The following is a 19,524-nucleotide window of genomic DNA, read 5'->3' as shown; positions in this document are numbered from 1 at the left end:
TCAGTGGTTATCGAGTTTGATTCCCTTACCTTCTTGCTATACTTGGTGATGGTCTCCCACCTCTTAATATTTATTACTTTCATTTTGAATTTAAATCCATTCTGTGCATCCATTCCATTTTAGTAAGCTTTGATGGTGATTAAATTTGTGTGGCCATGTGTTGCTCCTAATTTTTTGAAGACTTAAAACATATTTGTATTTAACATTCCCCCCCCCCCCTCCCCCTCTCTTTTTGTGGATAAATCTTTACGGTGTCTTTGTACTTACTATGCCAAATGATATTTGAACATATCCTGTACCATATTTTTGCTGTCATGGCTAAAACTGTTGCATTTTGGACACAGCTCATACATGGATAAGACAGGGAACTGATCAAAATAATACGAGCATAAGCCATGGTCTTGATCTTCCGGTGCCTTGCAAGAAACCGGCCACAGTGGCCGCAGCAGCAGCAGAGCTGCCGCACCTTTGTAGATGCAAAAATCAAATGGGTTCGAGAACGAGGGCTCGACCATGCCGTTGAGAAGGAGAAGAACCTGAGGCCTATGCTTGCCCTCAAGAACCTCATTAAGTCTGAGCCTTCCAAGTCCCTCCCTGTCTCCGTTGCTGCTGAGAACAAAGAACGCCTCTCCCTCCCTTACCGAGCCATTGAATTCATCCGCCGTCATCCTTCCGTCTTTGAAGAGTTCCGACCTAGTGGTTCCGGTGTTCGTCCCCACGTCCGCCTCACCCCTGAAGTCCTCAGCCTTGATCAAGATGAGCAGTTAATCTATGATAACCCGGACCACCGGCAAACTGCTGCTGATCGGCTTATCAAGTTGCTCATGCTTACTAGAGTCAATAAGCTTCCCCTGCATGTCATTGATCGCTTGAGATGGGATCTCGGTCTCCCACACGATTATGTCCGCTCTCTTGTCCCCGACTATCCGGACTACTTCCAAGTCACCAGTGTTACATCTGATAAATCACCTGGTTCTGAAGTGCTTGCATTAGAGCTGGTTTGCTGGATTGATGAGCTTGCTGTCTCCACCATGGAAAAGAGGGCCATGGCTAAAGCAGACCCACCTTACAGGAAGGGGATGCCCCATACATTTCCCCTCCAATTCTCTAGAAGTTTCGATACGGAGAAGAAGGTGAAGAAGTGGGTCGATGAATGGCAGAAATTGCCTTACATCTCACCCTATGAGAATGCTCTACATCTTCAGCCCAAGAGTGATCAGGCAGAGAAATGGACAGTTGCTGTATTGCATGAGCTCCTCCATCTCCTTGTCCCGAAGAAAACTGATAGAGACCACATTCTCTACCTTGGTGAGCAACTAGGACTACGTTCAAGGTTTGAGAGGGCCTTGATTAACCAACCAGGTATTTTTTACCTTTCAAATAAGATTAGGACACACACTGTGGTTCTCAGGGAGGCTTTCAAGAGGGATCTCTTGGTGGAGAAGCATCCGATGATGGGTATGAGGTACCAGTATATTCATCTTATGAACAAGGAAAGGGACCAGCTTAAGCAGGCTGGCACATTGGATGGTAGTCGCCAGCAAGCACGGAAGACGGCGGCTACCAAGGGAGATGATGGTAGTGAGGAAGAACAACATGAGGAGTCTTATGGCTCATCATGGTCCAAGTCTCTGAGAATGTCAGTGATGATGAAGAGTATGAGGATGATGATGATGATGAGATGAAGATGAAGATGAAAATGAGTCTGCTGCTAATGGTAGTGTTGTTTTGGGAAAGGAGCGAATGATTCAGAACCCCCACGTCGAGTTGAAGAGACCTTTGAGATCTTCTGTTCAAGAAAGATCTGTTGGAGGATACTCAAAAAGAAGAGGGGACAGAAATCCTAAAACTATTTCTGGAAGAACAACTTCGTACAGAGGGCATAAAGCTGGTGTGAGATCCTAGGGGTGATCAAACTGTTCAAGAAGTGGGAAAGGCATTTCCAGGAGAAACAAAGATTTATATTTCGTAGAGTGGAGGTTAAAACATCATATTTGATGGTGGTGAGTTTGCGTTTGCCTTCTCTCATTCAAATTGGAACATTGAACAATTGATAGTGGCATCTAAGGGTGCAAGTCAGATACGAGTGGGTTGGCAAATTGATAAATTTTGAACCTAACTGTGCCTATGCTTGGCCTGCCTGAGTCATTTTGGTTCAAATTTGAGCCCAAATTCAGGTGGATTTGCCCTCCTAGTGGCATCCATTTTAGTTTTCTTTTTCCTCCCCCCTTTTTTTTCCTTAGTTACATTATGATTTGATTACTGAATTGTAAATTTATTTATTATTTTTTTTTGAAATTTTAATTGACTATGTTTTCCTAGTCATGGACTAGAGAATATTTTGTGAAAATACGCCCATGTATTACTGTATCTTTAATCCTTCTATCTTCTTCCCACTCTTACTTTGTGTTGTTGATTGAATATTGGCTAAAGACCCATTAGTAATCACAATAGAATGGACGATGACATTCCTGTGCCACTCTATGTTACACGGACGATGACATTGATATTGTTTTGAAGAAAGCGCTCTTATTCTATTGTTCCTAATTACTGCTGTACTTTTTATTTCCTTTTGGACCTGGGAAATTCAGGAAATCCGAAAGGTGGGAATTCCTGTACAACTATTTTGATATGCTTGTAAATTAATTTAGTGAATGTAAGTGTGCAATATAATAGTATATTGTCTGAAAACTTAATAAATGGTTTGTAAAAGATTAATAGGTGAAGGCAAACGATATACTGTAATTAAATTTGAATGAATGTGTTGGCACATCTCTAACAGGATCAATATACATGTCAGAAAAATGGAGTTCCCTAGCTTCTGTTAAATTCAAAGCTACTAAACTTATTGTTGAAGAGTTCTTTCTGCTCCCTTTATGGTTTCCATCTCTCCTGACATTTTTGCATTTCAACTCATGAAATTCGGTCCACTGGCTGATCATCCCAACTCCGTGCATCCCACCAAAACACACACACACACACACAACTGGTTGCTTTCTCTTTCTGTGGGAGTGATTTTGGGTTTTGGGTCTACCACCGCAAAAGAAAATGCATAGATTTATTTTATGGGGAACAACTATAAAATGGGAATTGGTAATGAGGTTGAATCAATGATCATTTCTGCAATGAAATTACATGACTTCTACTGTAATTTATAGGTAATAAGAGAAACAAAAAAGTTCCTGGCTAGTACCTTTTAGGTAGAAGCTACAGTTATTGTCAAGATAGCCAATACCTGTTAGGTAGAAGAAATAGAATGCCCCATTGTTGCAAGTAAAAGAAGACTAATTGGGTCATTGAGAACAAATGTTTGTTATTGAAGAATTCACTTGTTAGTTGATTTGGAAGGAGCTGGCATTCTGAAGGAGTATGTGAGTTTAGGTTTCAAAGCAAAAAAAAAAAGGGATTTCATTCCTTGTGGATTGAAACTGATTCTTTGGCTGTGGTTATCTCTGTCGCCAACAAATCGATTCAATGGCAATTCCAAAATAAATGGTTAAATCTTCAGTATTGTTTGGATTCCATTATTTGGAAGATCACTCATTGTTATCGGGAGGATAACTCTGTAGCAGACTTGTTAGTGAAGAAAGGAGCTTCTTTTGGAATCTTTTTTCTTTTGGGATGCTCATCCTCTTGTCAAGTAGGATATTGTATGGGATTCTGTAGGAAGACCAAGATATCGTTTCATCTTTTAATTATGTAGTCTTTAGTTTGGTCTTCTTCTTAGCTTATGTGGCAAGAGGTTTCTCTGCTGATTGTCCTTTAGTCAAATCGGTTATCTTGTGCTCCACTAATAGCCATGCCGAAGGTGAGGTGCAAGGCAATTTCTTTTTTGTTCCGTTGTTCCTTCTAGATATGCCTAGACATTAATCCTGTACATCTTCTATTCTTATATATTCTTTTGCTGACCTTTAGCCCCCCAAAAAAGAAAAAGGTCTCAAGCCAAACAGGTTGATAAATGAATCTCCTTTCTACTATGTAAGAGGTTTGGAGTGGAGGGTGTGTTGAGCAGGAAATGTGAAGAGTGAGACCTGAAAGAAGTTATTTTTGGTATTGACTGACTCAAAGAAAATTGGCAGTTGGAAAGTAGCTCATATCCAGCTCGGGTAGTTTGGTGTTTATATGATCCATAATGGTACAATCCTCTGCTACTCCTTGAATGTACAGCACTCTTTCTAATATTTAATTCTAGGGAGCGGCTGTCAAGAGTGGAGAAGAGAGATTTTTATGTTTTGTCAAGTAGTTGGATTTTCATGGGCTCATGGGCTTCTTATGGGCCAAGAAAGGGCTTTGATTGTCAAGTAGCTGGATTTTCATGGGCTTCCTATGGATCTCATCTTTATATATATGAATTTGAACTTGGAGAATTATGGTTCCCAATAATTGTGATTTGCTCTAATATAGGAGCCTCCTTAAACCATATAAGTTGATTTGTGGGGGAAGATTTGTTTGTCTGAACTCATCAGAGAACCCAATATAATCTTTTTGGATTGCCATTGGTTTAGCATCATTCCTTATACAGAATAGGGAGTTAGAACTTTAATAATGTCAGTCTTTGGTTAAAATCTGATTGAAACTTCAATGGGCATTGCTATTTAGGAAAGGGTTGCAATTCTTAACCTGACTGTAAAAGGTTATCCTTACAATGTATGAACCACTTTAGATAGGATCCAAAAACATGATTACACTTTTGTGGATTCATATTTCATAGTTTTTTTAAAAACATTTGATTCTTTAAATGTTCATATATTGAAGATAAAGTTTCTCTCTCTCTAGGCACCTTTCAGGCATCAATTTTCCTAATTTTTTTTTTACCTTTTTCCGGAGTTGCACTAACTTACCTCTCCAGCTTACAACCTTCCCTATTCCCTTTATCTGTTCCTTAATTCATTCTTTGTATTGGTCATTGACATGGTTGCACTTGCACAACATAGAAGGAAATCTTATTCTTTTTGTTTTGGAAGGTGAGTTATTGGTTAATTGTTAGCATTGAAGATGGATTTTCTGCTATTCTGCCATGTTCTTGAGCATTCAGAATGGAGAGCTGCCTTCATTTTTTTAACCTGTTATAGTTTGAAATTTTGAATTATGCTTATTTTGTTACTCTTAACCATTGTCAAACTTGTTTGTTTCTTTATTGCTAGTTACTGTAATACTGTTCTACCATACATGGCCTATTCTTATCATAGTTATCTAGCAATACATTTTCTTACCAAAAAAAAATAAAATCTAGCAATACATTTAAAAAAGCATTAAAATTTGGGGGGAAAATGACAAAAGACCTTTAGGCTGTGTTTGTCTGACAAGAAAAGGAAAAGTTTTTCGTTTCTATGTGCTTGTCTGGCAAAAGAACATTTTGAAATTTGCAATTGTTTTGGGATTATCAAAATTTTCTTTTTGATCCCTTGAAATTTTCTCTCCAAAACCATGAGATTTGTATGCTTTACTTACAAGTATAGTACGCTTTCCAGAACTTTTCTTTTACATCCTAATAAAACACCTATGAAAATTTTCAGGTTTTCTTTCCTATTCTATTCCTTAAGGAAAGTAAATCAATCCATAGATGTATTAAGTACTAATTCTATTCTATGCCTGCATCCCCATCCCCAGTCCTTCAAAATAATACATCTATTAACTACCTTAGAATCAGGGCAACAATTTTGAAAATGCAAGAGTTGCCACCTTCAATGATTCTAACAGTAGGTAGGTCCAGACATGGTTTAAGAACCCATAATCGAACATGGAATCGACCTTCATCGATCCGGATCAGTTAGAATCAGCCCGGAGCTGGTTGGAATCAGCCGAAATCAGTAGAAGCCCTAGAAGAAATAAGAACCGGGAAAAATAAAGGAATGTTTTTCTCTACACTTGTGATTTTTTTGGAGTTTTTGATTCAGTAAACTTAGAGATCTTGCTATAAGAGGTTAATTATATTGATTTTCCACTATTTTACTGAAAAAAAGAAAAGAAAATGATAAAAATTGAAGATCAAACATGAATAATGTTCGATTTAAAAGAGCGTTGTAAGAATCGGTCGAAATCAGTAGGAGCCCTAGAAATGGGGTCGAGGTGTAGTCAAGAGATGAAAAGTGGTTTACTTTGCAGTTTCGGTTTTTTGTATAAGCTTATGTAACATATTTCACTTTGGAGCGAAACAATGTGATTAATCTTTCATGCTTTTCCAAAGCAAAATCTAGTGCCTACTGTTTTTGAAAGAAATTTGGAATTTCTTTAGGGCATGCTTAGGTCTGAACTGTCCTTCCTGGATTAATAATAATAAAAAGAACTCCAACTTTAGAGTCTTCTAACTACTCCACGCTTAACTGATCATAGTATAGCCTTTAACATCAATTTACACTCCAAGCCAAATGCCCTAACATTCTTTTTCCAATCTTTCCTTAGCTTGACATTATAAATCTTAAAATGATCTTCTTGAAAACTTTTACTATTTTGCTATGCCTAATAAGAGCATATAGTGAAAAGGGCACTACTAAAGAGACCATCATCATCCTTCATAGTACTTTCCACTCACATGCAGCTTCCTCGTTCTAAATCAAAAGCAACCTAAACAAGGGCCAACAATGGTGGAAAAGTGGGGACACCATGAGAGGGGGTTGGCCTTAATATGTATAGCTATTGTGTTTGTTTTGTTAATGGATATCTTTTTCTAGTAAATAACACAAATAAAAACATTAAAAAAGAGGGTGGTCTCCACAGCAATTTCTACATTTTACAATGTGCTTCAAAAAAGATGAAATTGTTTGTTTTAATCTTTTGCATGTACATGTTGTTTAATGACTAGGCTTCATGATTTTATTGATCACTCAGCATTTACTCAATCACTTAAAAAATCAAAAAATTAGCTCTACTTTATGAGAAGAATAAAAATTTTAGAAGATAATATTTTGAAAAGTTAATGCAATAAACGGGTTTGCTCCGTGATTTTTTTTATCAAGTCTTGCTGATTTGATTGAGTCAAGTCCACAAATTAATTTTCTATTTGACTCATGGATTTTTTTTTTATTGCAAAATTGCATATTTTCGAAATAGACATATGAAACGACAAGATTTACCTTCGTTGGAAAGAAGAAAAAAAATGTGTTATACTAAAAAAGCGCAAAAATATAATACATCAAATCTATCACTAGTCTACCCAAATTTGAGTGAAGTTAAATCAGCTGAGATATGGGTTGATTGACCAGGTGTCAAACCCATTATCAGTATTTTACTACTTGTTTTTAAAAAAAAAAAACCAAACAATAAATATTATCACTCATTGGAACCCACTACTTTTGATCCCTTTGTTTTTCTTGGATCACTTCCTTTCCATTATAAAGAAAACCTGAGAAGGCCTCACTTCCCTCCCCTCCTCTCATGTATTTAAGAAAAATGTTGAATAATCAACAAAAGGGAAAGGCTTTAATCATTAGCAATGAAGGAGTAGTTTCCTCCATTAGTGGTTTTATTTTTTTTATTTTTTTGCTAGGTGGATTATTGTTGATCTCATCATTCCAACAAATGGAGGGATAAGTTATACATTTTAGTATTTTTTTTAGGACCACAACCAGGTGTAAGTTCTGCTCCCAGTGTCAAAGAAGGGCCAAAAAAGAGTCATCCTAACCCCGGAAAAATTTTGTACACATTATCAATTTTTACTTTTTAAAAAAAAAAAAAAATCCAAATCCGTGTTCAATTTTAATTGCATGACCTTCCCCTTACGTGTTGCACTAATATATCTATTTTCAATAATTTAAAATTTTAATTTTTTAAATAAATTATTTTTCTACAAAACCTCTATTTTAGCACATGTGAAATCCAATTGAATTAAAGCTTGAGACATGAGTGAGAGATGACATGAACAATACTCAAAATATGTGGGTCCCCTTATTTTTTTCTTCATTAAATATATTTTTTTTTATGCATATTTACATGTACTATTAGTTTGGCGTATAAGATGTCAATCTAATTTAATTAAATATTAAAAGAAAAATCCTTGGGTGGGCATGGGTTGGGCTAGAGCAATGGCTATAAACTAGCTCAATAGGATCTGATATATAATCATAAACAGGCTAGCTTCTCATTCCTGAACCCAGCCCACATATTCTGTGGGCTAGGTTCAGGCCAGTAAGAGAAGATGAGTTGGGTAAGCCAATTTCAAGGATTGCAAACCCTAAATTGATGCTATTAACCATGAAACCCCAAATATGACCCATATTAGACCATAATTAAACGTCCAAGATTACTGGAATTAACCATAAATGTCCTCCATTCATTTAGTGATCTCAGGTCAGTTGGCATGAAAGTTTAAACCCGGCCCAGCGTAGATCAGCCCGGCCCTTTTATCAAATTTGAATTATTATCTAAAGATTCTGCATGAGTTTGCTAATGAGTATATGGAGGCTGGGAAGGAAGCTGATTCAGTTGTAAAGCTTGAGAACTTCTAGCCCCTTGAGCAAGTGGAGGAAGCAAACTTTAAGTTGGTATATAAAGTTTCATTGAATCTTAAATGGGCTTCTTATGGGCTGATACTTGAATCTTAAAGTTCTTTTCCAAATAGACTTATAGAGTAATAAAAGAAGGTACATGAGTGGAAGAAAATTAATTTATTGATTAAGAGAGTTTCCCCTAGTCTAATTAAAGGTTTTAATAAAGTTACAAGTAGACAAACTTGAACAATTATATAGTTATGCCTTTAATTAAATATAGTCTTGATCCTAATACTTGTTTTATTTGCATGTTATGGGGAATACCCTTTTCCACAAAAGCAGGTACCTCTATGGATATCAATCTTATTTGGCAAGCTTGATAATTAAGCTTTCCCTTCTTATTTTCTCCCTAATTAATTAATTTTTCTTCTAAAAAAGATAGAAAAAAACTCTTATTTTCTGTGTAAGCAACAGTGGAAATTAAAGTGGGTTTTTTCTATTTTCATCCTTTTTGGTACTGGTTACAGAAGAAAGTTAGCTACACCATAACCAACCTAGATTCCAATTATTCTATAGTTTAGGGAGGTAGAGCCTTATTTAATCTTGTCACCCTAAGTGCCAAAGAATTGGTTCACTGCGCATTGTTTATCAATCATCACATAATCCTGTACTACTATAGTCCCTAATAGTCCTATGGCTAGTTTTAATACATTATAAATACTAAAGTAGTTTCCTCAGGAAAAAAATATATATAAATATTATAACTTAAGTGGTGCTAGAAGAGAATAAATACCTTCTGTCTCTGGTTGCAAATCCTACACAAGATGCCCGACAAGCAACATCATATAGAAACTTTAGTGGACCACTATTAGAGTATTAGTACTCTTTAAAAGGTTTTAGAATTCTTGTAGACCCATAACATCTCTCAACCCTTATAGTTCATTCCAGGCCAGCTTAAGTTGGGGTGATATGTCATTTGATCCATCTGTGTTGGGTCAACCAGAAAGGATAATGGCCAAACATTTTAACTGTGACTGACCCTTTATCAAGTGGGTCAATAGGGGAAATAAAAAAGTGCTAACCTTGAAACAATCAGGATCAGCCGGTCCGGTTTTAGTTGTGGGTTCAGGTTTGGGCTGGGTTGGTGTTATTGGTGAAGCCTGATTTTCGGTCCAGAATGTGCGGTTGAGATCTTCGGAGGGCCATTTCGGCTTCGAAATGATCTCGAATTGCCAAAAAATGGCAAACGTCCTGGCTAGAGGCAAGGCAAGGCGTTGTGTTGGGCTCGTCGAGATCTTCAAAACGGTATATTATGGGATATACGTTATGTTTTGGTCCGATCCTATCCGGTTTGGCAATTTTTGGGTCCATAGGTATTTTTATACTCCCTCGGGTTAGGGCTTCTCTATATAATGTTCTTATCTCTGAGAGGACTGGAGGAGAGGTTTTGTAACATTTCCAGAGAATAGTGAAATTCGTTCTATTGTTTGGCCATGGATGTAGTTTCCCATCTTGAGGGTGAATCACGTAAATTTTTGGTGTTGTCTGTTGCTTGTTCTTCTCTTTTTTTCATTTTTCTTCCGCAAATCGCTATTCTGGGCATTGTTTTCTTAACAGGTGTTCAGGGATTGGCTCAGACATTAATTAGCTACCCTTAAACCCAATCAAAAACATTGATCATTTCTTAGGAAAGGTAACCATAAAAGAATGAAATCACATTAAATTAATGAGACAAACTAGACCTTCTATATATATATATATGTATGGATCCCTTTAGTTGGGATCTTGAGATACATGATTATATATGTTTCACTTTTATGGGATTCATATTATATGGCTTATGGCCTTTGTTGACATCACCAATTTGATTCTTTATATGTCTCCACATTGAGGATAAAGTCTGCCCCTGGAGAGCCTTTAAGGAATTTATATTCTAATCTTGATCTCTAAACTATTATAAATGGCACAGATTAATTGTGTATATTAAAAAGGTTCCATGTCAGTACCTAATTGTTCATGCTTGAACCCTAAAGGTTGGGATGATGTGGGAAAAGGATGTTCACATCTTTTACCTTTAATAACTTACATCCAATCAAGCAAGGAATCAACTTAGCTCAATAGAGCAGAAACCTAAGAATAAATTATTTCCATTTTTAACTTAATGTATCAACTTGTCTATTGTACACATATATACATACTCTAAAAGAATTTTTAAAAAACTTTTCTTGTGAAAAGAATAAACCTCCATGTATATATGTTCTTGAGGAAGGATTTGGCCCAAGATTTTTGGTTTTAATTATATGGTTTGAAGTTTGCAGTGCAAGAGGTTTTCTACCATTTGTAGGGCTGACATGGCATATCCGTACCAGGCTTAGGTTTAGGAATTGTATATTGTTAGAGATACTTAAGTAGGGGTGTCAATCGGTCGGTTTGAATCGGTTTCGGTGTGGGAATGGTGAAACTGAAACCAAACCAACAAGGAAAGTTCGATTTTGGCTCAGTTTGGTTTCGGGTTTACATCGGTTTCTTGTATCAGTTTGTTATAGGGTTGTTTCGGTTTCGATCCGGTTTGGGTTTGGTTTTACCGTACACATTTATATCAAACTATAACAAAAATATGATTTTTAATGGATTTCGGGTTGTTAGCGGTTTCATATCGAGGTAGATCGGTTTGGTTTCAATTTCGGTCCGAGTTTTGAGTCGATTTAGGTTTGGTTTCGGATTCTTTCGGTTTTGTTCGATTCGATTTTGAAGTTGTAATCCCCCAAACCGAAACCAGCCCAATAAGACTTCAGCTCGGTTCAGGCCAATTTACCCGGTTCAATCCCAACTCTGACACCCCTATACTTAAGGATCATGGGCCTTTTGCATCCTCCATTTTAGTGCTTCAATTCCCAACCATTAAGAATTGAAGCCACTGCATAAATTCGTTGAGTTTGATTTCTATTCGCATGGAGGATTTAATTTTTTGGGGGAGTGTTTTCTGCATGGGACATAGGGGCCACACGGCTCACAGCAGCCAATGAGAGCCCATGCATTGGCACATTGGGGGGGTGGAATTTCTACCATTCAGGGGGTTGCGTCGGTCATTTCCACCCTCCATGTGTCTCGGCATGGCCCCCTGCATCCCACACAGAGAACGTTTCTCCTAATTTTTTAAATAAGAATTAGAAAAGGTCATTTCATGGGATGAAGAGAGAAGGTACTAATGTACCCTTCATGGTCTGCTCAAAGAACCTTTTTCCATAAAGAATTGAAGCCACGCATAACTTCATTGAGTTTGATTTTTATTCGCATGGAGGATTTAATTTTGTAAATAAGAATTGGGAGAGATCATTTCATGGGATAAAGAGAGAAGGTACTAGTGTACCCTCCATGGTCCGTTCAGAGAACCTTTTTTTCATAAGAATTTAATTCGCTAGTTGTAATTAATTGAATTCTTTTTTATTTTGTTGTGAAAATAACAAAGAACAAAGAGCAAAGTACAACACAGAAGCCAAAAAGGCAAGCCTAAGAGAATTTAACATCAAACTACAGGGAAGCAAAAAAACAACTAAACAAATGTTCATGCATTCTTCATCTTATTTTCTATTTATGTATAGTTAAGCTTGATTACTTGTGTCCCCCTTGACAAAAGAAGTCACTTTTGATACCTATTTTGTTTATGCTTCACTTAATTCGTAGTAAATCTCATACAAAAGCAAATTTTTTGAATAAATATCTTATAATTTTATATTGATTCTACGTATGTATGTATATATATATATATATATATATTTATTGGTACAGTTTTAGTCTAAAAACAAATGGAACCTTCAGAGAAGTGAAGAATACTCAAATTAAAGCAAGTTATTGCTTAAAGTAATACAATTGGAATGGAATAAACACACGGAGAATATTAATATAAGGAGGCAAGCATTTTATTAAAAAAAATCACTTTTCTGTTCCCTCTAATAATATTCCCTCTTAAAAATGTTCCTTTAGGTACTACAGCATTTGAAATCCACATTTTTGGTTGGATACATGTATGGATGTGACAACAACTATATATATATACCGGCAAGATCCCACTCATTTTTGTGTTGCAAACATGATGGGAAACTTTCATATATTATTGTTTGTGTTGTTTTTTTTTTTTTTTTTTTTTTGGGTTGAATATTGTTTGTGTTGTTTGTGGTTTTAAAAATTGGGAATCGGATTGTTGAATCACTCAATTCGTATCGAAATCGGTCGTGACTAATCTCGATTTTGATCGATTTGACACAGCTGATTCACACTCAAAACTCTAGAAATGAAATCCACAAATTGGACCATTCTGGTTCACAAGGAAATGCATCGTTTGAGTGGTTGAGATATCTATTACCAAAAACGTGATTAAAATGGAGTTTTAAGCGCATTTCCTCTTGTTATCATTTTAAAGCATTCCCGTTTTAAATGTGTTTAAAACATGTTTTCGTTTTTTCGGCATTTTTTAAGACCTTGAACTTGTTGAACAATGACTTAATTAACTGACCATATCTCTCTCTCCCGAACTTTGATCGGCCTGATTCTTTCATCGATATAAATATGACTTGAACGAGTACATTTTTCATGATATCACTTTCAACTCAAGGTCAGTGCATGGACACCAAAATTAAAAGCATGTATTTCAAATAAAAATTTATCAATTTATATGAGAATAATGCTTTCTTTCTTTTTTTTTTGAAATATAAACGTTTAAAACCTGTATCGTCTATTTTCTGTTTTTTTACTGTTTTCTTTTTTTTAATCATTTTATTTGATCATCCATTTATAATTTTTTACCGTTTAAAACCCGTACTGTAAAACTCTTTTTTTTTTTTTTTTTTTTTCATTCCCGTTTTAATGGGGTTTTCTACAACGTGGTGGTAACATAGGACATATTAGTTTGAGTTTTTGTAGGCAATATATATGTGGGGATATGTAGGGTAAGCTCATTTTGATGATAAAGCTTAGCATAATAGATCAGCTTAAGTTGTTAATAAATCCCCAAATAAGTTCATTGTGGCAGCCCCACATGAGAAATAGATCTTTTTTTTTTTTTTTTACTTATTTAAATTTCTGTTTTCCTTTAGTTTTCTCATGGTTAATTACTAGTTTGGGTATAATTGTTGACACATGAAACCCACAAATTGGAGACTTTTGGTTGATAAGGAATGCATCTTCTTGATGGTAGATCATGGCGGCCATGCCAGTACCGCTAAAAAAGCATGGTAACTAGTATTGGTCCTTTGGTTAATTGAAAAACCAGATGTTGAGTTGTGGATGTTGATGGCCACTTTGAACACAGATGCGATATTGATTCTCAAACGAGAGAGAATTCTAGTCAACATACAATAGGTTGATCTTATTCATTAATATATTCTTTGCTGACCTTTAACGAAAGAATATTAAAAAGACAACAATAAGTTAATTGATTTAGCGATGTTGATCAAATCCAACGAGAAACTAAGATAATTTTAACTTCATGATTAACGACCCAATTATTAGCTGATTAAGATAATAACTTAATTGGTTTATTAGCAAACATAGGCAAATAACCATGAGAAAATGTTCTTTTGAATGGTTGAAGGCATTAACTAATACTTTTTTCTGTTTTTTTTTTTTTTTTCCCCACTATAAAGTCAAGTCATTTGTATTAAATAATATAGATAAAAAAAATTTACAGAAATAGGCTGAAACAACCTAAGCACAGATACCAGAGGACCTTTTGAGAACTGTTCAATAGTTTCTATCCTTTGAGGCTTTTACATATTCTCCTCTTCCCCCTCTTTGAGGTGTTTTAGGGGCTTTTGCATTAATTTAAAAAAAAAAAAAAAAAGAGCTAGAAACCGAACCTACTACTGCAATAATAGCAGCAAAGGTCTTGTAGTAATAACCGAATACATCATGAAAAGCGAAACCGCAGCCTGTATTGGACATTGATTACCAGCTCATTTTGCACTGCGGGCAGAAGCAGCACATGTGTACATGAGTCTAGCTGTCTGGCTGCAGATTTGACCAAGAAATCAAATAGCTATAGTGTTTAGCATCTCTAAAGCAGTGAGTGATCCTCCATTCAATAAAAGATAAATATGAGATGAGCGCGAACCATCTCTGCTTGTATAACTAGGAGACTAATCCTCTAGAGAATAATAGTAAAATTGAAAAAGAATCGCATTCAACCCAAAGCTTGCGTACTCCAAGATCTTAACCAGACTCCACATCAGGGATGGGTTCCTTGAGATCGAACCATCAAATCATCTCAAGTTTCGTTCCATCCATAAAAAATATAGGGTGGCATTAGAGTAAGACCTCTTTGAGGTCTTTTATAAGTTAAAAATATGACACGTAGATACAGATGTGGACACTAGTAATGGCCACTATGGATAAAGCATTAGATATGTTATGGTTATGGGATACAACGTAATGTCTAATGTCACCCAAGTTCTTTTATGGCCCCCCAAAAAAGAAACAAACGTACATATACAGCTTCCCAACACACCAACAAAGAAAGGCAACGTACAATGCATGTATATATAATTAATCCACGTTTGTAACATGAACAATGGTTATATGTTGGGGGAAACAGTCCACTACATACGTACACCATTATTATTGAAGTCTCTATATATAACATTATAAGCATGCAAGAAGAAGGTCATATATATTCATGTATGTCCACGTCCAGTGTCCCCATTGATGCCAAACATATCATCACTTGCTATCCTAATCACTGCTTTAGCACATGACTTATCACAACTAATCCAATAGCGAGTTAGCCAAAACCAAATGTTTGTTTCACTCGAAATTGTGAGTTATTGGAAGAAACTTATCATGTTAGACCATCTAAATGAAATTTTCCCCAAGTAAAAAATCACATTAGTTGTCATATATATACAACAACAACAACAAAGGGGTGGGGGGACCCACCAACCTCCAGGATGTTATTGTTTGGCTTTCAAATTTGGGCTGTGCAAACGACAAGATGAACATTAATCTCAAATTGGCTTTTTGTGCTACTGTGCATTATATTTGGTGGGAAAGAAATCAAAGACTGTTTAGAAACAAGGTCATGTCATATGATCAGATTATTGAGGCTATTAGGCTTGATGTGGCTACTAAGTGTGCTGTCTTCTCCATTTCGGTTGCCCAAAACCCCCGAAATCAGTTCTTTGCAGACAGTTGGGGGATTAGGGTGGATTGGAAGGTTATCATTCAAAAAACCTGTGCTTGGTTCAGACCTCCTACTCACATGACAACCCTTCATTGTGATGGGTCTTTGACGGCTGACAGAGCTTCTTATGGTGGGTTCATTCGAGATGACACAAGGGCTGCTATTATGGCTTATGCTGGAAAGGGAGAAGACAAATCTGTTCTTGGCATGGAACTTCTTGCTATCCTTAAGGGAGTTACTTTATGCATTCATAATGATCTCCACCGCGTTTTTATTAGATCTGACTCTAAGCTTGCAGTGGATATTTTGAACGGGACAGTGAGCTGTCCTTGGAGCATGCAGATTTTTAAGGACCGTATCACTTCTCTACTTGAGCAATTGCAATGCAAAGAGATTCGGCATGTTTGGAGGGAGCTCAACCAACTGGCAGATTTTGTCGCAGCTATTGATACTGGGGATGGGGAATCTGTTTTCTATCCCCCGGACTTAGTGGAGTTGATCAAGGATTATTCTGATCGGAAAACCTATTTTCGGACCCCTTCTCATTGAGTAGTTGCCCCTATTGGTTGGGCTGTTTTACCGATGGCCTGTCCTCGGGGTGTCTCTGGAGCTCTCCCTCTCCTCTTAGGCCTGTCTAAGGGCAGGTGGTAAGGGCTGCCATCCTTTGTATTTTATTTCTTTTTTCTGTCTTAATACAATCATACTTATCTATTAAAAAAAACAATTACTACTACTATTACTATTGTTATCGAGTCTTCTCTCAATTAAATGAGGTCAGTTATATGGATCCTTGCAAAGACGAGATAACTTTATAATTTTACTTTAAAAAATAACATTAGTTGTCATATGTTTACTTTAAAAGTTTTGTCTCTAACTTTCGTACTTCTTTTGGCTAATGGTATAGCAAGAGCGTAGGCATGTTGCAAAATATGAAGTTCATATAAGTGACAGATTAGAACTCAGTACATGCTGCCACCTGCTATGTAAATTGATGTAAAAACCTTCTCGAAGCCTATTAATTCATTAGTAACAGGGCCGTCAGCACATGCCCATGTTCTTTCTTCAATTAATGTATGTACTTTATGATTTGGGAGAGGGATAGGCACATTATCCTAGAAGAGGGTAAGGGGGTCAATTCCAAGAGGGGGAAGAGAGGGAAGAGAGAGATAGACATAGTGGGTACTTCTAGGTTACACTACACCGGTAGTGTGTCTGAGCTTCTAGAGACTGCATGTGAGTGTTGGCCAATGGGAGTGTTCCGGCAAGTATTGCCTTGGATTAGATTTATGTGATTCTATGGGACATTATGGTACTTTCGCGTACTTCTATATTTAGACGTTGGAATCACATGGAACCACACGGACCATGCGACCAGGTAGCATTCTTTTCTCGTTTTTATTTGGTAAATTGGAACTAAGGATGTTATATATGTGTTTCAAAGTTAATTATTTCTTTGTTTTGAAATTTTAATAGAAGTGTAAGGGTTTCCTAATCCACACAAACTAGGCATGATTTGGTATGATTTCTATTTCAATTTCAGGGGGTGATTTCTATTTCTGAAATTGTTTAATTTGATTTTTGCATCTTATTTCATTTGATTTAGCATTCTTGCACTTGAATGAACACATGGTTAATTTCATGTTAAAAATAAAACACCACCCTTCTTCTCCTAATGGTCTCACCATCACCACCCCACCCCCACTATTGCCACCGCCACCACCACCACTACCACCACTACTACCCTGTTACCACCACCACCACCACTACCCTGCCATCACCACCACCGCCACCGCCACCATTGTTGCTGCCACCGCTATCGCTGTCACCACCACCATTACCACCGCTACTTCCATGTCACCACTATCCTGCCACCACCGTCTCCACCACCACTACCCCGCCGCCACCACCACCATCCTTCCCAGAGAAATATAGAGAATCTATTCTTAGGATTTGAACTATCAAATGGATTTTTTAATTCTTGAAATATTTTATATTGATACAATCAAAACAATTTCAATTTTTTGACCAAAAATCTATTTATTGACTATTTCAAGAAATCAATCCAAAATTGAAATAGAAATCATATCAAATCAGGCCTTAAGAAAACTTAATTAGTCTATTCTTAATATCTATTGCCTTATATATGGTGAAATTCACTTAGATGAAGCTGAATTTTTGTGGATTAAAAAAATCCAAAAATCCCTTATTCTGATATCAAGTTTCATTCTAAACAGATCCAAATGGAAAATAAAACATTTAGAATTCAAAACATTGAAGACCGCATCAACTTTCAAGAAGGTGGGTACCAACTACCAATAGTGAATAAGGTATTTTCTTTTACCAAAAAATAAAATAAAATAAGGTATCTTCTTCCATGTGTCTATGTGTTTGACGTAAAAGATGTCAATACACATGAGTAATATGTATTTTAGTATTTATATATAAGATAAAGAGATCTCTACTTGATCGAATGGATAAAACATAAACGTCTCTGGGCAAATGAGAAGGCACGTTTAAATGTCTTCTCAGGGGATTGAGGTATCATTTCACGGTACCCTGTCTGTCGAAGGGCATGGGAAACACCACCAAATAAATAGAGATCTTTTTCTTTTATTTTATTTTTTTATTACAGATATGCAGGTTACATCATATTATATTTTTTACAAGTTGGATCCCTCTTCCTCGTACCTCAACCTTGGCTTTTGTGCCATGTAGATTTCCGAGGTGGTTTAATATTTTTGTAACTTCGAAACTGTAGGAGCACAGGCTACCCTTTAGAATTAATTTCTACGATCAAATGAAACGAAAGTAATACAATTGGCCGGAGGCCGGTTTGGGGGTAGGGGGAAGTAGGGGTGTCAATGGGTCGGGTTGGGCCGGGCCTGCCTAAACCCTGACCCTGACCCTAGAGGCCTTAACCTAAACCCTGACCCTGACCCGACCCTGGCAGGGCCAAGAAATCCTCAACCCTGACCCGACCCTGCCAAAGTTTCGAAAAAAGTCCGAAACCTGAACGATCGAGCGGGGGAGCAAAACGCCGACGACGTGAAAAAACGAAAGAGAGGAATAGAGATCGATGATCCAAAGCCCGTACGGCGGCACTCTGTTGCGATTTCATCCCTTTCGAAAGCTAATTAAGCTTCAAAAGCTTCGCAAATCACAAAAAGCTTTCTCCTAAAAGACTAAAAGTTCAATGATATCTTTGGAAATTAATTAACCGCATATCTCGTGCTTCAATCCAGAGTGCAGGTTCTACCAAAAACAAAGAAAAATCCAGAGTGCAGCTCCAGGGAAGGGAAGGGAAGCCCGATTCCTTATCCCTTATCCACCGCAAATCAAGTCTCTTCATGACTACTCCAGGCCTATAAATTGAAATCAACAACAATCATTTAACGACACAATAGTACCCTTTTTAGACATAAATCGAAACCAACCTTATTACACCAACAATGGCGGACTATTCTTCCTCAGTAAATTTGTTTGTGAGCAAAACCAGAGAAGAAGAGGAAGAAAATGAGATTACATTCCGAGGTACAAAGAAATCGTTTCAAGCCTTCCAAAAGAGGAAAGTACAGCATTTGAAAATTTTATCTGCAATTACCAAGGCTTTTGGTATGCAGATGTACATTGCCAAGGAGTACTTTGCAGCAAGAGCATTTCAAGGCTCATTCTATCGACATTATCATTGCAAGCAACCCCAAATCAGGTAGTAGGGAAGATCCGAGAACCCGAGATGTGATTATGTGGAGTGCAGAGTTACCTAGTAGTAGGGAAGGCAGGCGACATCTCCGGCAACGAATTGAGGTTAAGGCGTTAAGCCGATTACTCACTACTCGGGAAGGAGGAAGAGGAAGGCAACCGCAACGAGCGGCGCCCTAAGTCCCTTAAGCCATTAAGCGTTAGGATGCTTCGATAGAAAATGAA

At 36.9% G+C, this 19,524-nt stretch overlaps 1 pseudogene; it reads left to right on the top strand.

Moving 5' to 3' along the window:
* The first annotated feature begins 344 nt into the window (after positions 1 to 344).
* On the top strand, positions 345 to 1,747 carry LOC122663383 (annotated as a pseudogene).
* Positions 1,748 to 19,524: the final 17,777 nt, after the last annotated feature.

Source organism: Telopea speciosissima, chromosome 5, assembly GCF_018873765.1.
Source record: "Telopea speciosissima isolate NSW1024214 ecotype Mountain lineage chromosome 5, Tspe_v1, whole genome shotgun sequence".
NCBI lineage: Eukaryota > Viridiplantae > Streptophyta > Magnoliopsida > Proteales > Proteaceae > Telopea > Telopea speciosissima.
Note: the sequence above shows the minus strand (reverse complement) of the source record. Positions and strands in the feature narration are given on the sequence as shown.